This window comes from Hyaena hyaena, unplaced genomic scaffold (assembly GCF_003009895.1).
Source record: "Hyaena hyaena isolate Hyena2069 unplaced genomic scaffold, ASM300989v1 scaffold_77, whole genome shotgun sequence".
NCBI classification, from domain to species: Eukaryota; Metazoa; Chordata; class Mammalia; order Carnivora; family Hyaenidae; genus Hyaena; species Hyaena hyaena.
The window spans coordinates 4,011,225-4,031,885 of NW_024080708.1; the positions used below are offsets into that span (position 1 = coordinate 4,011,225).

The 20,661-nt window shown below is 36.8% G+C and overlaps 1 protein-coding gene across 6 annotated transcripts in view; it reads right to left on the minus strand.

Annotated features, from left to right (window-relative positions):
• Nucleotides 1-20,661, minus strand: part of LOC120232645 (small ubiquitin-related modifier 2-like) — a 138,801-nt gene that overhangs the window by 50,056 nt on the left and 68,084 nt on the right. For all 6 annotated transcript variants that reach the window (XM_039233484.1, XM_039233482.1, XM_039233480.1 and 3 more), the window contains one exon: nt 13,145-13,234. The gene's annotated coding sequence lies outside the window, so the exon portion shown is untranslated. The remainder of the gene's footprint in view (nt 1-13,144; nt 13,235-20,661) is intronic.

The window sequence follows — 20,661 nt, forward strand, 5'->3', positions numbered from 1 at the left end:
TGATCACTAACAGACACATGAGAAGATGCTCGATATCACTCATCATCAGGAAAATACAAAGCAAAACTTTACATCACACCAGTCAGAATGGCTAAAATTAACAAGACAGGAGACAACAGGTGTGGGAGAGGATGTGGAAAAAGGGGAACCCTCTTACACTGTTGGTGGGAATGCAAAGTAGTCAAGCCACTCTGGAAAACAGTACAGAGGTTCCTCAAAAAGTTAAAAATAGAACTACCCTACCATCCAGCAATTGTACTACTCAGTATTTACCCAAAGGATACGAAAATACTGATTTGAAGGGATACATGCATCCCAATGTTATAGCAGCATTATCAACTATAGCTAAATTATGGAAAGGGCCCAAATATCCATTAACTGATGAATAGATTAAAAAAAAGTTGGGTGTGTGTTTATATATATATATATATGTATATATATATATACACACACATATATATATATAAATTATATAATATAATGGAATGATATAATTTAATTATATAATATAGTTGAATTATATAATACAAATATATATAAGTGTATATATATAAGTATATATAAATATATATAAGTATATATATATATAAAAAATGGAATATAACTCAGCCATAAAAAAAGAATGAAATCTTGTCATTTGCAATGATGTGGATGGAACTAGAAAGTATCATGCTAAGTGAAATAAGTCAGAGAAAGACAAATAAATGATTTCACTCATCTGTGGAATTTAAGAAACAAAACAAATGAACACAGGTGGAAAAAAGAGAGTCAAACCAAGAAACAGACCTATAACTATAGAGAACAAACTGAGGTTGCCAGAACAGAGGCAGGTAGAAGGGATGGGCTAAATAGGTGATGGGTATTAAGGAGTGCACTTGTGATGAGCACTGGGTATTGTATAGAAGTGATGAATCACTGAATTCTATATCTGAAACTAGTATTACACTGGAACTTTTTAAAAGCACAGGCGTATCCATTCTGCCATATGAGGTTACATTAAGAAGATGGCTGTCAATGAGGAATCAGGCTCTCATCAGACACTGAAGCTACTAGTGCCATAATCTTGAACTTCCCAGTCTCCAGAACTGTGAGAAATAAATTTCCGTTGTTTATAAAAAACAACACAGGCATACCTTGGAGATATTGCAGGTTCAGCTCCAGGCCACTGTAATAAAGTAAGTATTATAATAAAGCAAGTCAAATGAATTTTTTGTTTTCTCTGTGCTTGTAAAAGTTATGTTTATACTATGCTGTAGTCCATTAAGTGTGCATTGTCTAAAAAAAAAACAATGTCTAAAACATTAAACAATTAATTGAAAAATACTTTATTTCTGGTGTGTCGAGGTGGCTCAGTCAGTTAAGCGTCTGACTTCAGCTCAGGTCATGATCTCGCTGCTTATGAGTTCGAGCCCCGCATCGGGCTCTGTGCTGGCAGCTCAGAGCATGCAGCCTGCTTCAGATTCTGTTCTCCCTCTCTCTCTGCTCCTCCTCTGCTCACCCTCTGTCTCTCTCTCTCTCAAATACAAAGAAACATTAAAAATTAAAAAAAAAAAACTTTACTGCTAAAAATGCTAATCACCTGAGCTTTCAGTGAGTCATAATTACTGATCACAAATCACCATAACAAATATGGTAATAATGAAGTTTGAAATATTGTGAGAATTAACAAAATGTGACAGAGACATAAAGCAAGCAAATGCTACTGGGAAAATGACAGACAGACTTGCTTAATGCAGGGTTGCCACATATCTTCAATTTGTATAAACTATAGTATCTGCAAGGTGCAGAAGAGCCAGATGCAATAAAGTGAGGTATGCCTGTGATATTTATTAGCATACATTAAATCAATTGGTTTTCTTTGTGAAATATTTAATATTAAAGGAATTATCGAGTTTCATTTCTCTAAACCTCCTGTAGTGCTACTCTCCTACCTTCATATGCAACTATTTCAACAATTTAGTGTACACCCTAGAGTCCTTTTATCTATGCATTTATCAGTATTCACATATTAAGAAGAAACATACAGCATCTTTTTCAATGTGTGTATTTTATAATGCATCACACATGTTTTTGCTTGATTTTTAAAAAAAATTTTGAGTATAGTTGACACACAATGTTACATTAGTTTCAGGTGTGTAACATAGTGATCCAACTTTTCTATATGTTATGCTGTGCTCACAAGTATCACTATCATCTGTCACCATATGATGCTATTAAAATACCATTGACTATATTCCCTATGCTGTATCTTTTATTCCCATGATTTATTCATTCCATAACTGGAAGCCTGCACCTCCCACTCCCTTTCACCCATTTTGCTCACCTCCTCACCACCTCCCCTTTGGCAACCATGTTTGTTCTCTGTATTTCTAGGTCTGCGTCTGCTTTTTGCTTGCTTATTATTATTTTTTGTATTCCACATATGAGTGAAATCACACGGTATTTCTCAGTCTGACTTCTTGTGCTTTGTGTAATATCCTCTAGGTCCATGCATGTCATTGCAAATGGCATGATGTCATCCTTTTTATGGCTGCATAATATTCCATTTTATTCCATACTATTCCATTCCAATATATACCAAATCTTCCTTATCCATTCATCTATTGATGGACACTTAGGTTGCCTCGATATTTTGGCTATTGTAAACAATGCTGCAATAAACATAGGGGTGCATGTATCTTTTCAGATTAGTGTTTTCATATTCCTTAGGTAAGTACCACCCAGTAGTGGAATTATTGGATCATACGGTATTTCTATTTTTGACTTCTTGAGGAACCTCTATGCCGTTTTCAACAGCAGCTGTGACTTGATTTTAATTTACCATTTTTCTGTGTTACTATATTTAAATTGTCCTCATCTTTATAATAGGTACATAGAATTTAATTTATGAATATACCATCATTTACTTTGTTATTCCTCCTTTTGTGGCAGGTTTGGTTTTGTCAGGGTTCATTTGTCATGACATAATTTAATATAGACAAATCCTGTAACTATTTCTTTTCCTTAAGCATATAGATATTTTGAGTGATTGGATTATGGTGTTAGGCTCTGAATCTAAAGATAATTTAGGATGTCAGAGAATGGAGAATTTAATCTTATGATTTATATGACAATCTAATTTCTACAATAACCGAGATGCAGTACATATTCCACAGGGGCAGAGATCTTCAGCAAAGGCATGTGCTGGCAGGGACATCTGAAAACCAGCTTCTGGTATTTGGAGTTTCCAGTAACCCTCGTCTGTGTGTTTAAGAGTAAGGGTTCTAGCTGCAGGTAGACAGAAGTGATCTAATCCCTTCTGCCACATGCTTCACACCTGAGGCACTTACTATATAGGGATACAAAAATGTCTCAGATATGCCTGGATTCTACCCCTCGTTGAGAACTGGCATCATGAGGTGCCATGTGAAAATGAGAGTGCAATTAGGATTGGGTGATTCTGAGATCTCCTTTAGACTCTGCATATGTTATTAACATCTTGTAAGAGTATGCTGACTTGGGGCTGGAACACAGGTGTGTCCCTGACAGCAAAGCTAAACTTGTCAATTTTTCCATTTAAATGGATTCCCTGATTCCCTAAACCACTGTATAGAAATATTTTACCCCCAATGCATATCCCTATGGTAAGTTTCTGGTATTGCCTGTAATATTTATTCATTCATTTATTGGATGGGGAGGCTCAAGTATCTGAAGGTAGAGATTAAAATTTTGCCTCTGAGAATGAACCTGCACTATGCAGTTGCCATAGAAAACTGATGTCAACCATAGGAACACGATGTACTTTTGGTTTCTATGACACCTGAACTATGTTATCTTATTCTAGGAGGAAAAACTAACTTGGATGTTTACAGGCAGAGAGTGTGTGATACTTGCATCAAAAGAAGATAATTTGGATGTCTCCCATCACCATGAGTGTATGCATATGTGAGGGTGTTGAGGGAGAGTAATTAAATATATGATTGCAAATATAAAGGCTGATTACTCCTGTTTTGAAAGGAGGCTGGCAGCCACTGCTGAGAACAGGCTGAAGAGGCTGAGTCACTAGTTATTCCATTTCCTCCCTTGTTTTTGTGTCCCTGGATAACACCCTGTAGTGTGAGGGCTCTGTGATCTTGGATTCTGTAAAGCCAAAGTCTGTAAATTGTTTTTGACTATGCACCACTCTCCACGAAATATTTTTGCAGTAGCCATGAAAGATGTATCTTCATTTATGTTTTCATATATTAAGGAGATTTGGGGAAGGTAAGTTATGAATACCCAAATTTTGAAACAAATGAATTGTGAAATACAATGAATGAGTATAATAGAAATTCTAATGCATTTTTTCCTGGATTCTAGTGGATCATTTGCACACCTCCTAGTTACATGAACACCATTTTGGAAATTATGGCTATAAAGGAAAACTTTTATTACATAACTAAAATCTGCAAATGGCTCTCCATTAGTCTATGCATAAAGTACAAGCCCCTTAATGAAGCTTTTGGTTTCCGTGGTTGAATTTGTATTGTGATTTTGTTAATGTAATAGTTTTTTTGTTTTTGTTTTTGATTTTGCTATTTATGAACCATGTTTCAAAAGAAAGGCAGATTATTTAAACTACTTATTGTGTTTCCTTTATATTAACTATGCTTCAGTAAGCAGTTGGTATAACGTCTATTTAAATCTTTTAGCTTTACATTTCTGACTCTGCTCTGTGACACTTCATGGTCTCTGCTAACCCTGTTTCTAATTTGCTACCTGCTTCACTGTTAGGCTCTGCTCATGAGTGCCACTTGGAGACATGTGTCTAGAGGAAGGGAAGCAAGTTAACCCTGTTAACAGAAGAAACTACTGTTTCTAGGATGAACTCTACTTGATCATAGTGTATTGAGCTATAGTTTCTGTTTCTTTTTTTTTCATGTTGTAAACAAATTTTTATTCTGTTGGTAAAGAAAATTAAGTAAAAACATGTCTTCAAGCTCATTATTTTGGTCTTTTTTTAATTTATAAAGTTTATTTATTTTTTCTTTCATAGTTTATTGTCAAGTTTGTTTCCATATAACACCCAGTGCTCATCCAAAGTGCCCTCTTTCATGCCCATCACCCCCCTTCCCGTCTCCCCCACCCCCATCAGCCCTCAGTTTGTTCTCAGTATTCAAGAGTCTCTCATGATTTGCCTCCCTCCCTCTCCCCCACTATTTTTCCCCTTCTCCTCCCTGATGGTCCTCTGTTAAGATTCTCCTGATCCACTTATAAGTGAAAACATACAGTATTTGTTTCATGTCTTGACTTCTTTGATTTCAGAGTAATGCTGGTTTCATGTAATGAGGTAGGAATTGTTCCTGCCTCTTCAGTTTCTACACATGATAGAGTAACAGGGACAAAATTTACCTTCTGTATTAATGTCCCATTGTTGCTGTAACGCATTGCCACAAATGTAGTGTCTTAACACACATTTATCATCTTACAGTTTGGGAGGTCAGAAGTCTGAAATAGGTTTCATCAGGATGAAACCAAGGTGTTGGAAGGCCATGCTCCTCCAGAGGCTCTAGGGGAGAATTTGTTTCCTTGTTTTTATAGCTTCTAGAGCTGTATATATTTCCTTCCTTAACTTATGACTCCTTCCTCTATCTTCCAAGGTAGCAGGGTGGCATCTTCAAATCTCTCACTACTTCCCTCTTCACATCTCCTTCTCTCTTATAAGGACACTTATAATTACATTGGACCAACACAAATATTGCAGGATAATCTCTCTATTCAAGATCCTTAACTCTATCACACCAGCAAAGTCTTTTTTTGCAACATAAGGTAATATATTCACAGATTCTGGGGATTAGGATGTGGAGATATTTGGGGATCCCTAATTCAGACTACCACAAATTCCTATGAAGCAACAAAAATAATCAGAAAAAAAATAGAACAGTGGTTTTCAACATACTGGACAAAAAGCAAGAAAGGATAGTGATAAATCAGAGGCTGGAAACAAGTTAAAGTTAGCATCATACTTACTGGTGAAAGACTGAAAGCTTTTGTCTTAAGATCTAGAGTAGACAAGGATACCTGCTCTTGCCATTTCTATTTAACAATATACTGGGAGTCCTAGCCAAGGTAATTAGCCAAGGAAAAGAAGTAAAAGGCATGCATATTGAAAATGAAAGAATAAACCTATTTCCATTTGCAGCAGACATGGTCTTATGCAGAAAAAATCCTAAATAATCCACAAAAAATCATCAGAGTTGAGTTCATCAAGATTGCAGGATATGAGATCAATATACAAAAATCCGTTGTTTATATTAGCAATGAAAAATCCAAAAAGAAAATGAAGACATAGGTTGCCTATATAATAACATAATATAAATAAAATACTTAGGAATAAATTTAACAACACAAATGTCCCTCAATTGATGAATGGGTAAATAAAATGTGTTCTATCACTACAGTGAAATATCGTTTGACCATATAAAGAATGAAGTACAAATTCATGCTATAATATAGATGAACTTTTAGCACATTTTGCTAAATTAAAAAGCCAGTGAAAAAGGCCATATATTATATGTTTCAAATGACATGAAATGTTCAGGAAAGGCAAATTCATTGAAATGGAAGGTGCATCAATGTTTGCCTGGGTCTGGGGTAGGCAGCAGGGATGGACTGCAAATGGGCACAGAGGATCTTTCTGAGGTGTTGCAAAATTTCTAAAATTTAATAGAATGTATAAATTGTGGTAATAGTTGCATAACTTTCTAATTTTTATCTAAAATTATTGAATTTTACACTTAAGTAAATTTTATGTTATCTTATTTTACATTTATGTTATTTTATGGCTCGATTCCATGACTGTGAGTTCATGGCCTGAGCTGAAATCATGAGTCTGATCTGGGGGTGCCTGGGTGGCTCAGATGGTTAAGCATCTGACTCTTGACTTTGGCTCAGGTCATGATCTCACAGTTTGTTAGTTCTAGCCCTGAGTCAGTCTCTGTGCTGACAGTGAGGAGCCTGCTTGGGATTCTCTCTCTCCCTCTCTCTCTGCCCCTACCCTGTGTGCTCGCTCGCTCTCTCTCTCTTTCTCCCTCAAAATAAATAAATTTTTTTAAAAAAAGAAAAAAAAAGAAATCAAGAGTCAGATGCTTAATCATCTGAGCCACACAGGCATCCCATGCTGTTTTTTTTAAATGTATCAATATCTACATTGAGATTGAAGGAGAGAGAAAAAGAGAGTTTTTTCTTTCCTTCCTACTGTCACAAAACATAAACAAACAATGTATACAGGAATTTGTGCAACGTATTTCTAATATGTTGTCTTGGGAAGGCTTTAAAGAATGAGAAGACATGACAATTTAAAATTCTCATTTTATCACTTCCCTGCTTTTATATCTTCAAATTTTTTATCTTTTAATCAGAAAAACAACTGTAACTTATAAACTTAAAAGATGAACATATATTCTTCAAAATGACACTCAAATTATGATGAATTTATAAAATAAGTTTAAAATAACAATTTTCCTATAAAATTAAAATTTAGAAGTTTATAGATCCAAATATCTTATGTGACCATTGATGATCTATACTTTAATTTTTAGCATCTTTTAAAATTATTATTGACCAGCTTTTTTTTAAGTAAAATGGATCTGAAAAGAGTCTATTCCATTCTACTGTGCACACACACACACTTCCAGGATGGGGCAATTTTCCATAGGCTGGAGAACGTTCTTTAGCCAAGGGTGGTGGAACTTTCTGTGTACTCAAGAAGGTTTGCATACAGGCATGGTGGCTATAGCTGAGTGATGATCTAGGATCTAATTTCTTGCCAACTAGCAATGCTGGCTGCAGTTCTGTCCTGAACACATGGTTGTATTTTCTACCTTTTTGGAGGTAAATTGTTAGAGGTTTAATGTTTAAAATGCTTATCACTGGAAACGATGGAGCATGGTTAAGGCCTCCTACCTGTGTTCTACAAGAAATGCCAGATTCTAGTTCCTGAGGCAGGAATGACTGGTAAAGACAGTATGTTTGCCTGTTGTGGATGCAGAAAAATCAGGGTTCCCATTTTGGGTTCACAACTTCCCAGTCATGTGACTAATTTCATACACGGGATAAGCTTTTTTTTTTTTTTTTTAAGTTTAGTTATTTTGAGAGAGAGAGAGGGAGAGCAGGGGAGGGGCAGAGGGAGAGGGAGAGAGAGAGAATCCTAAGCAGGCTCTGCAGCGTCAGTGAAGAGCCCAATGCAGGGTTGGAACTCACAAACTGAGAAATCATGACCGGAGCCAAAATCAAGGGTTGGACGTTTAACCGATTGAGCCATCCAGGCCCCTGGATAAACAGTATAATATTGCATTTCTTTTCTCTGACTTTATTAATCTGAGTATGGAATGCAGTGAAGTGGTTGGGAGGTCTTCATCATTCTTATTTAAAATTCATTTTCCTTAAATAAGGCAGAGAAAGATAGATATCATATGCTTTCTCTTATGGGAGGATTAGGAGAAGCTTAACGGAGGACCATGGGGGAGGAGAAGGGGAAAAATAGTGGGGGAGAGGGAGAGAGGCAAATCATGAGAGACTCTTGAATACTGAGAACAAACTGAGGGATGATGGGGATGGGGGAGAGGGGAAGGGGGGTGATGGGCATGGAGGCAGGCACTTGTTGGGATAAGCCCTGGGTATTATATGGAAACCAACTTGACAATGAACTATGAAAGAAAAAAATAAGAACACACACACACACACACTTTCTTAATCTTAGCTTCACCTAATCCTAAGAGACCTAATTCCTAGCATCATTTTTAAGGTGTATGAATTTTAGCATTACATTCCATATCAGTTATCTACTATCATAATAATGCTGCTTTAAAAAAAACCCATCAGACCTCAGTGACATATCAATAACCATTTAGAATATGAGTCTGAAGGTGAGCACAATAGTCTGGATTCAAGTGGGCAGTTTTCCTGATTTGGCTGGATTCACTTGGATGGATGTGTGTTGTCTGGCTGTTGGCTGATTTGGACAGGCCTCATTTCAGAAACCTAGGACTTCCTGGCTCTGGTGCATTTGTATTTTATATTCCATTAAGTTAGTCTTGGCATATTCTCATGGTGATACCAAAGTGCAAAAATTAAGGCTGAAATGCAAAAGTGTTTTGTCAGATCTCTGATTGTGCCACCACCACTTACATCTCATTGGCCAATGCAATGAAACAGATAAACTCAAAATCAATGGATGAGAAAATATAGTTCGTCTCTCAATGGAAACTTCTATCATTAGGCAAAGGATATAAAAACAGGACCTATAATCAGGAAATCTATAGGAAGAAGCAGTTATCTTGTACTAGATGCAATACATAGGAGAAGGTCTGGCTGGGCTAGACTAGAATTAAACATGTAGCCAAACTGAATTCAGAAAAGGTTCTGTAGTAATCAGTTATACAGGCTTATTGTCTAGCTGCTACTGTTTTCCATGGATGAAATATAGTGGTGTGGTTTCATGTCTGAGCTTTTCATTAGAAAATGTAAACAAGGGGCACTTGTGGGGATGAGCACTGGGTGTTATATGGAAACCAACTTGACAATAAACTATTTGTAAAAAAAAAGTAAACATAAATTTACCATATGACTCACTAATTCCATACTTTCAGAAATTCTTTTAGAGTTTTAGAAAATATAAACTACTCTATCGTAACCGAAATTCGATTACTGGTTGCCTAGAGTGAATAGAGGCAGTATTGACTGTATAGGGGCAAAAAGGAACTTTTGGGGATGATGGAAATTTTCTCTATCTTAAATTTGGTGGTGGTTACGTGGAGGTATATGTTTTCCAAACCTCAATGAACTCTACACTTTGAATTAGTCAGTTTATCATACATAAGTTACACCTCAAAAACGGACAAAAATTTATCTCTATCTCCCTTTCTATTCTTCTTTCTCTTTGTCCTGAGAAAATAGTGAAATATAGATAAGCATTACCTCCTAACTGAAGGTAGCTTTGTGACTTAAACATCCAGGGATTGGAAACAACCCAGTCAGTCAGGAAAGTAGTCACAACAGGTCCATAGGAAGTACTCTCCAGCCCATGAAAAATTTCACCCTCATATAAAGACAAGGCTGTATGTGCATGTGTGTGTTAACAAAAACACACTATTTTCAACTTTTTTCTGATTATAATATTGCTTATTAAAAAGTCAAATAAAATACTGAAAACTATCATGGAAATATATATTGTATCATTAGAAATTTCATCACAGAGAGATGGTGACTGTTAAAATTCAGGTTTATATACTTGCAAATTTTTATTTTCCTCAAGTATATATTCACATACTGTTTAAAAATGGTTCTTCTAGGAGTGCCTGGGTGGCTCAGTTGGTTAAGTGTCCGACTTCAGCTCAGGTCATGATCTTGCGGTTCACAAGATTGAGCCCCACATCAGGCTCTGTGCTGACAGCTCAGAGTCTGGAGCTGCTTCAGATTCTGTGTCTCCCTCTGTCTCTACCCCTCTCCTGCTCGTACTCTGTCTCTCTCTCTCTCTCTCTCTCTCAAAAATAAACATTAAAGAATTTTTTAAAAATGGTTTTTCTAGAGAGGTAAACACCATTTTTAAACATATTTCCTTGTTCATATGGGTCTAAATAATCTTTAGAAATTAGTTCAAAGGAATATAACCCAATATTTAAAAATTTTAATTTCAGTTATTTTTATGATTACAAAAGTAATACATTGCACAGAAAATATTAGAAACATCTGTAAGATAAAAAAATTGAATTGTCCTGTTCTCTTACTCCATCACTGCTTCCTTTTTAAGCAGATTTGCCTATTGTCTCCCAAATATGTTTCATTTTATATTCTATGCCAGTAAGAGCACCATTTTCTTTATACATGGATATATATTTAGAAAGATGTTATAGATAGATAAGCAGATAGTGATGCCAAAATCTCTCATGTTTTGCTAAACAGTAAAATATCTTATTGTGGGTTATAAGCTTTAGAAAGGCTTCCAAGAGGCAAATATTTCATAAAAACAAGAATAAACAAGTACCTATATTGTAAGAAAGTCCAAGTTTATTTAAATACATACTAACTTTGCAACTTTCCTTCTCTCCACGAATGAACAGCCTTGCCAAGTTTAGTTTAAAAATATTTCAGGGTGTATTCAGATGACACTAAATTAAAGAGTAGTTGTAGCTATACAACTTACAACTATACTAATTTATAATATAATTTATAGCTATATATTTTAAAATTTATAACTATACAAATTTTCTCTTATGTTCTACAGCAAAGTTTCATAGTTATAAGAGGTCTTGCCATTTGGGAGTGTTATAAGTATATAGTAATTAAATGGCGAAGAGTGCCTTAAAATCATGAAATTTCCACAGATTTCTAAAGGAAAAAGGAAAATTTCAGACTTGTTTCACTTGCTCCAATTTTATAACATGTCCCCCAATACAAAAACTTATTCCCACGTGGAGGGCCATCACTCAATTCTTCCTTGAACAAATAAATAATTTAGAAAACTTTTGCATCCATAAAGAAACCTTCAGGGAACTTCCCAAAAAACAACAAAAGGTGTGTAAAACAGCATTTGTACTTGATAAAAATTGTATATACTAATTTTATTTTTATTTGGATGGATTTTAAAAATTCTGACGTGAATTCTTACCCATTCACAGACCATTTCCCCAGTAGAAGTCATACTTCTGCCTACAATGCAGCAGTAAATTTGTATTGAAAAATGCTTAAATACTCAGAAAACCAGAAAAGATTGGACTTCCACAAAGACCCCATAATTGTAATTATTTCAGTAATGGTGTATTGGATTAAAATGGTAAGACTATTTTCCGTAACTATCAACCTTGAGGTAAAGGTACTAGACAAGTAATTGTTTTATCACATATAGAGATCCCTTAATTGTGTTCAAAAACAAGGTAATGCCCATGCTTCCAGGAGGCTTTTCATTATTATCTGCACTATCTTTTGTCATTTAAAAAATCTAGAAAGCAGCAAGAAATCCATAAAAGAGAATGAATACATCTATGGTCTATTCCAAAAATAGAATAGTACACATCCATCAAATAGAATAAGTAGGATCTAGGGGCGCCTGGGTGGCTTGGTTGGTTAAGCGTCCGACTTTCGCTTAGGTCATGATCTCGTGGTTCATGGGTTCGAGCCCCGCGTCGGGCTCTGTGCTGACTGCCAGCTCAGAGCCTGGAGCCTGTTTCAGAGTCTGTGTCTCCCTCTCTCTCTGACCCTCCCCTGTTCACGCTGTCTATCTCTCTCTCCTAGAAATAAATGAAAATTAAAAAAAAAAAGGAATAAGTAGGATCTAAATGCATTACCATGGATTGGGAAAAAATAATTTATAGGCCCAAATTTCCATAATAATATAATTGTTCAGCACCCACTTTTATGAGACAAAAGACATTAATTTTTCCTATTAGATAAAACTATAAATACATGCATAAAAGGGTATGCACAAATCTAACAAAAGACTTACAAATAAAGGCAGTTGAGGACTAGAATGGATTCAAGTAGTGAATTGGGACACTATCATCATATAATATTGTAAATTTTCAGAAGTCATTTATGTTTTAACTATGCTATTAAATATTAATTCTTAAAAGAGAATAAAAATACAAATCATTGATATTAGGAATGAAACTATGCTATAATTATAGAGTCTGAAGCCACAGAGAGGATAACTTCTGTTTTTAACCCTAACAAAAAGAGATTGGAAGTCATCACTCTCATCCTTACAGTAACAAAAAACTGGACAAACTGAAAATCAGTAATTTTCCTTGACTCATTAGATAACTGGTGTCATAGGGGAAAACGCCACACTGGGAGAAAGGGACCTTCTGAGGTAAACAGCATCTAAGATATGCTTACTTGGAACAGAAGCATCTGGATTCTATAAGCAGTAAGACCACTTATTCACTAGTAAATTTAAAGAATTGCTGGAGGCTGAATGTGGACTAACATGAGAGCAAGGAAATCCTTGGGGCTGCAGTGACAGAAGGTTCCACACATTTTCATGAGCTTTTTTTTCAGGAACCCCACTAGGTTCCCTATCATGCTCTCATGTGTGGAGCCTTCAGAGAGAAGGAGCAAGTTAACAATTGTGAAAACCTCCCAGGTTTTTCTCCATAACATAAGCCTACTTTGCAGCAGAAAGACTCACCAGAATGAACTGGAAGTTTATTCCACCTGGGAAAAGGGAATTCTACTCCTTTCTAAAGCTCTCTTCAGCCTTTCTGTCTTCCTTTTTAACCTAAGGGAGAGAAAAACATAGTCAATAGAAGACAGGGCTTTATGGAAGTAGAATGGAGCTACTGAGCCAAGGAGGACAGCAGAAACAAGGGCAAAAACCAAATGAAACAAAACACAACACAAAGCAAAACAAAAAACCATATCCCTGGAGGAAACACAGAAACACATGTGAAAACCATACCGCTGAGACACAGGCCCACTAAAAGAATGAGACTTTATCAGAAGATCATAGAATGCTTCTCTTCCTCCACACCCTACTATCACAACAACACTTTTAAAAGACACAAACTCCCAAAACTCACTTAAGGAGAAATAGGTAACTCTAACAACCCTATATCTATTAAAATATTAAATTACTAATTAAAAACCTTTAAAGAAATTTTTAATGTTTATTTATTTTTGAGACAGATAGACACAGAGTGTGAGCAGGTGAGGGGCAGAGAGAGGGAGACACAGAATCTGATGTAGGCTCCAGGCTCTGAGCTGTCAGCACAGAGCTCAGTGCAGGACTCAAACTGATGAACTGTGAGATCATGACCTGAGCTGAAGTCAGATGATTAACCAACTGAGCCACCCAGGCACCCCAGAACCTTTAAAAAAGAGAAATCACCATTTTTGACTTAGATGGTTTTACTAGTAAATTCTACCAAATTATTTATTTATTTAATGTTTTTTATTATTGAGACAGAGAGAAACAGAGCATGAGTGGGGGAGGGGCAGAGAGTGAGGGAGACACAGAATCCGAAACAGGCTCCAGGATCTGAACTGTCAGCACAGAGCCCGATGCGGTGCTTGAACCCACGAACTGCGAGATCATGACCTGAGCTGAAGTCAGATGCTTAACTGACTGAGCCACCCAGGTGCCCCCCAAATATTTAAGAGAGAAATAATACTCATTTTTCACAATGAATTCCAGAAAATAGAATAGAGAACACTTTCCAACATATCTTATAAGTATCACCTTAATATGAAAAATAAATATATTTAAAGAAAAACACCATGGGGAAGAAGAAGGGGAAAAATAGTGGGGGAGGGGGAGGGAGGCAAACCATGAGAGACTCTTGAATGCAGAGAACAAACAGAGGGCTGATGGGGGAGGGGGAAAGGGGAAGGGGGTGATGGGCATGGAGGAGGGCACTTGTGGGGATGAGCACTGGATGTTCTATGGAAACCAACTTGACAATAAACTATTAAAAATTTTTAAAAATTTAAAAAAAACACAACAGACCAATATTTCATGGACTATGAACAAAAATCACCAACAACAGATTAGTAATTAAATCCAGCAAAATATCAAAAGGATAATGTGTCATAACCAAGTGGATTCATTCCAGGAATGCAAAACAGGTTTGACATTTGTAAGTCAGTCAGTGTAATGAATTAATAGATAGAGAAAAAAAGCATTATGATTATTTTAATAGATGCAGAAAAGGCATTTGACAAAACACAACACTCCAAAAACCAGGAACAGTGGAAATTTCCTCATTCTAAAAAAACACATATTTTTTAAAACTCCAGTAGTTAACATCATATTTAACAGAAAGAGACTGAAGTCTTTTCCTCAATGATTGGGAACAAGACAAGAGAGAGGGAGGGAGAGAGACAGACAGACAGACAGAATTGGAAGCAGGATCCAGGCTCTGAGCTATCAACTCAGAGCTATCCTTGTGTTAATTTTCTAAAATTGTGATTCCCAAGTAATTTGTCTATTTCATATTACCAAATTTATTGGCATAAAATTGTTCATATGTTCTTTTTTCATTTGAGTGTTTAAAGAATCTGTAGAAATATCCCCTCTTTCATTCCTGATATTGGTAATGAGTATTTTCTGTCTTCCTTAATTATTCAAGCAGGGCTTAATGAATTTTATTTATTTTCACAGCAAAACAAATAATGTTAGCTTATCAAAAAACTGATAATATGCTTATTAGCTATATAATTTCTTTCTTTACAGTAACTCTGGTATAAATTTGCTCTTTTTCATATAGCTTCTTAATGTACACAATTAGATTATTGATTTTAAACCTGCCATTACTTTATTTTATTTTATTTATTTTTATTTATTATTTTTTACAAATAGTTTATTGTCAAATTAGTTTCCACATAACACTCAGTGCTCATCCCCACAAGTGTCCTCCTCCATGCCCATCCCTCCTCCCCCCCACACCCATCAGTCCTCAGTTTTTGTCAGCATTCAAGAGTCTCTCATGGTTTGCTTCTCTCCCTTTCCCCCACCATTTCCCCCCTTATTCTCCCCCTTGTTCCTCTGTCATGCCATTACTTTATTTTAAAAGAATGTTCATGACTATTCTCACAATATGGTATACTATATACTTTCATCAACTATGGTGTTACTATTAATATTATCTTTTTCAAAAGATAAGAAAGCTAAATTCATAGAGGTTAAAGATTATACTAAGTTATATAATTTATAAGTTGCAATTCTGAGACTGAAATCCACATATGCCTTTTTTTTCCCGATGGAAACCTTAAACATGCAACCATTCCATCAAATTGTTCTCTTGACAAACTATAGAGGCTCAATAGTGATCCTTAATATTTATCTTATATTTATCCCCACTAAGAACCTGACAATGGCCTTCATTAATTTTGTTTCCAGGTTTAATTCTGATCCATTGTGCCATCTGGGAAATAGGATGGCTTCTTCCTGTAGTAGGAATGAACACCGAGGGTGCTTCCACTTTGCTTTTTAATCTAAGAAAGCTGTGCCATAGTATAGCTCTTTCTAACATAAATAATCCAATATTACAGAGACTGTGTTTTACTTTACCCAGTAATGGTAGGTTTATCAGGTCCTCACCAGCCTCACATACATTTTATGTTTTGAGTCACTGCTTATCACCATTCTATGATAATGATCTCTGAGCATCCCTATCCACTGGCAGTATTAGGATTTCCTTTGCTTTAGGAGCATACTTTCTGAACTGTGATAGCTTCATACTGTGTCTCGATGGTCACTAGGGCACAGGGCACTTTGTCAAAAATGGATTTATCTTTCCAAGAATCATTTTTATCTTTGCTGCCATCCTCATGTACATTGTTCCAAAGATTGCCTTTGGAAACGGCTACAAACTATTGACTTTGAAAACAGCTCAGTATGTTGTTTACCTTTCTTTATACTTTCCAATATTATACCTATGTGACCAGGATTTCCTGGGCACTCCATCTACAGGGACATTCCTGGATTCATTGGAGCCCTAGGTATTGTTGTTACCAGAAAATCTTCACTTGCCACTTGGAGGATATTTATCATAATAGAAACTCACTTCCATGTATTACTCAGATACAGCCTCTTCATTAAAATCACATCTATCATCTAATATTTTTCTACCACTTCATTCATATATTCATACATTTTCAGCATCATGAGGAATAATAGTGGTATTTTAAGCCCATGAATCTAGGATAAACCTTATATGTCTATGAAAGAAGAGGATAATCTTTCAATCGATGTGACAAATTTTTATACTGACAGCATGTAGTGTATTATGTCTGGAAATGAGATATACGGAGCAGAGGTATGGACTGCGACAAAGTGATTAATATCAGGATATAATAGTAGGGATTTTAGGTGACTCACCATCCAGTTTGTGGCTTTGTTTGGAAGTGGGGGGAGGCAGCCTGAGCTTTCTGGCATATGATGGAGACCTGAGGCATTTACTGAAGATAATCAATCTCAGATCTGTTTGCATTTTCCCCATTTTTGAGACTTATTTTCCTTATCTGCCAAACTCTAGAGTCAACCAAGTGATGGGTGTATATTTGGGGGTTATGTCGTTTTGAGACTGCTACTTAAGGTAGAATCAGCTATGTTAGTCTCTAAGGAAGTTATAAGACTGGAATACCTGTGGTTTGTGTTTTTGAAAGGAAACCAAATCTGCTTCCCACCTATACTATCTATCTACCTAAGCCATTATCTGAAGTTTTCCCCTCAATACTACACTTTGGTGAGCTTCCTGTCTTTAATAATGTCTATTCAATCTTTATATTGGAAGGTATAAGTGGCTGAAGTATGGACCATGGCTCTTACTGTGAGAATCAATTTTCACATTTTGATGACCATAGAAAGCTGTCAACAGTTCAAACATTATGGTGACCTTCAGGTTTCTATGACAATTGGGATACACACAATTTTATCATGGAGTTGAACCATTTAGAAAAGATGCTTACTAGAAGGAAATGTCTATTAAACTTTAAGGTCTGCCATAGTAAATGTTCTGGGTCCCAGAAGAGACTGCTTCTGGTAAGGGAATCAAGTTGGGTTCTACTGAACTTGAAGCTACAACTACCACCTGGTCACTTTAGTCTCCTCATGGTAGCGGGTCAGTAGGCAAAGAAAGAAATTTATATAGTAGTGGGGCAAGTTGACTCTGATTACCATGCAGAGATATGAGTTGTTGCTACATAAATGGGATAATGAAGAGTATGTCTGAACCCAGAGGATTCATTTAGTGCTTCTTGCTTGGTAATAATGGTAAATGGAATTGGTATAATAGGTGTTGATTTCTTCATAATTTTAAGAATTGTTTACACTTCAGATCTTGGCTAAGTGGGGCTGAATGCAACAAAAAGCCTTGGACTGTTGACTCAGAAATCATTCTAGGAAGCCTGCCTTCGTGCTTAGCCTGGTCCTTTAAAAGAGGATCTTTCTTTATTAATTCTTTGGAGGCTTGAAGTAAATTTAGCACTATTCATTAAGCACTGTCCAGCTCTTCAACTGTCTGTTCTGACTTCATCTATTTCAACTGTATTTTTTTTCTAAATAGCTTTAATAATGTTAAAACATCCAAATTCTCATTTCTTTCTCTTGTGGTAGGTTTTTACAATTGCTAAGATCTGAGCTATACAATTTTTTATGAACCTGTCCCTACTGGCACAAGCTGACTCCAAGAGGAATTCAAGGAACAATTCACCCTATGCATCAGAGTGCCTCCATATTAGAACACTTTAGTTTTGCTGGCTTTGAATTAAAAGAGTTAATAGGACAGAACATGCAAGGGCTTAAAAGGTAATCGAGGACTCTGAGGTTTCAAAGAAAGGGAAGAAGGACCCAAACTCTAGAAGCAGAGGGTCTTAAAAATTCACTGGAACCCAGGCATATCAATTTTTAACCTTCAGCAAATGAACTTAGAGCTTGCAACGGGGGCACAATCCTTTGTTGACTTTTCCAGGCTCCATCTCCTATCACCCGCCCAACGGATTCATTCCCATCTTGTCCAGCACTGTCTCAGGCGTAGTCTCAACTGGCTGCTGTTCACAAGCACCCCTCTCGGCTCCCATACCTTGCTTCTACAACCCCCGTTGCAGGGCCTCCACAGGCACCACAGACCGCTGTATCCTCTGCCGCCATCTTTTCTGCTGCCTCCGCCACCTCCCAGCAGGCACTGCTGCCAACAGCCTCAACTCTTTGGTCGCCATCTTTGCCAACTTTGTCAAGGGTCCAGATCACTTCTACAGTTGAGGCACAGACTGATGTACCTCTTCTGCCATGTCTGCCACAGAGAATCAAGGCCTAATCTCAGATGGCCAGAAGGGAGCCGGTGTTGGGGTGGGCCAGGATCCTGGATCCATCAGAGGTGGTGCAGTGCCTGCAGAACTGGGGGGTTGAAGACGCAAGGGCCACAGCCCCTAGGGATTTCCAGGCAGCCGTTCCAGCCCATTGGGAGGAGGAGGGTGGACAGGAGGCTGCTCAGCCTGTAGTCCAGGAGAACTGGGATATACAGCCAGTGGAAGAGGAGGAAGAGGAGGAGGAAATTGAAGAGAAGGACGAGGAAGAGGAAGAAGAGGAGGAGGATGATGAAGAGGAGGGAGAAGGGGACAGAGCAGATCAGCAGGGGGGAGAAGAAGAGGAGAATGAGGGAGAGGAGGAAGTGGAGGAGGAGGACAATGAAGAAGAGGAGGATGGCAGCTATTAGGAAGAGGATGAGAATTATTTGAACAAAGAGGAAGAGAAGAAGGGTAAGGAAGGCACATCCTTGAGTTTCTCATGGCACACTTTTGGCCCCTATTCAGAGCTGTGATCTATTCCCTTTCATATGGTATCCATAACAACCATATCCTTTCTGGTCCAGCCTGACGCAGGCTGAAGAGCAAGGGCTTGAAGGAAAAGGCAAACAACTACTATCCTCACGTTTGGTTGATGGCTTTTAAAAATGTAGCCTCTTGGTAAGATAGTATGAGAAAATGATGAAATGGTACTGGAGCACTTTTCAGGGGTTAAGGAACCAATGAGTTTCCTGATAGAATTTGTCTTTAAATCAAACACATATTTACTAATGAAGTTCTGACAAATACATACAAAATGCTGAGGACCCTTCTAACAAGGGTCAGAAATAATCAGCAGCACAGGGTATGAGATCTATTGGAAATAGGGGGAAAATGTCACAGAGAAAATTTTCAAGCAGCAGAAATCTGAGGGCCACAGAAGTGTTATTATCAACTATTAGGAATGTACCCAGCTACACTTTTAAAAAAAAATATTCTATTCTACAGATTCTTCTGAGGGCAGAGTACTGGATGCCACTACTGATTTTAAATTGGCATATTTTTTTTGGCCACCTCTGGTCATAAAGAAGCAACTGAATATAAGTTTCTTCACTAAAGAAGCAGCTGAATGTAAGTGTGAGAACTCTGATGAAGAGGCCCAAGACGCTGGAGGGGAGGAGAAGAAAGTGGAAGAGGATGAAAGTAAAGAACCAGAAAAAAGACTTGAAATTGATACAGAATCAGCAGGGAGCAACTGTGTAGAATCCAGATATCAGTGTACAGTCATATTAACTAACCATTTATGACATATACTTGTTACTGAGAGTTTTATGCTTTTAAATTTTTTTGTAAACTAAATAAGAAAAAATTGTTGAAATTTAGTTTTGAAAAAAAAAAACAGTTCAATGTTAACAATGTACTACTTATACACTAGATAGTATAGAAGGCAGTATATTCTGAAATGTACTTCATTCATAGCTGCAAACCTTTGTCCTGTAGCTTTAAGACTACTACAGAGGGGAGATTTATGAGACTTTGCATTAGAGATCGGCAACTTTTAAGAAAAGGGTCACCAGAAGAAGTAGCTAAAGCAGATAGGCCATGCACGATCTATGCCTTCACCACTTGGTCACAGAAATGTAGTCTCTTGGAATAACAATGCCTTTGAGAAGGTGACTTCTTACTAAAGTATGAAAAAGGTTCATGATCAACTCACAAATACTAGTTCTATTTAGGTTTTTGTATTTCATATGACATTCAAAAGAAAAGAAAATTTGTCATAGTAAGACTGCTTATCAAATGAATTGGTAATTAAGTCTTAGCTAATATTTCCTCCATCTATCCATCTCTGTATTTCTTAAACTTTCCCTCTACCTCTCTTCTTCTCTTTCTTTCTAAATTTTCACAGCTACAGATGTCTGA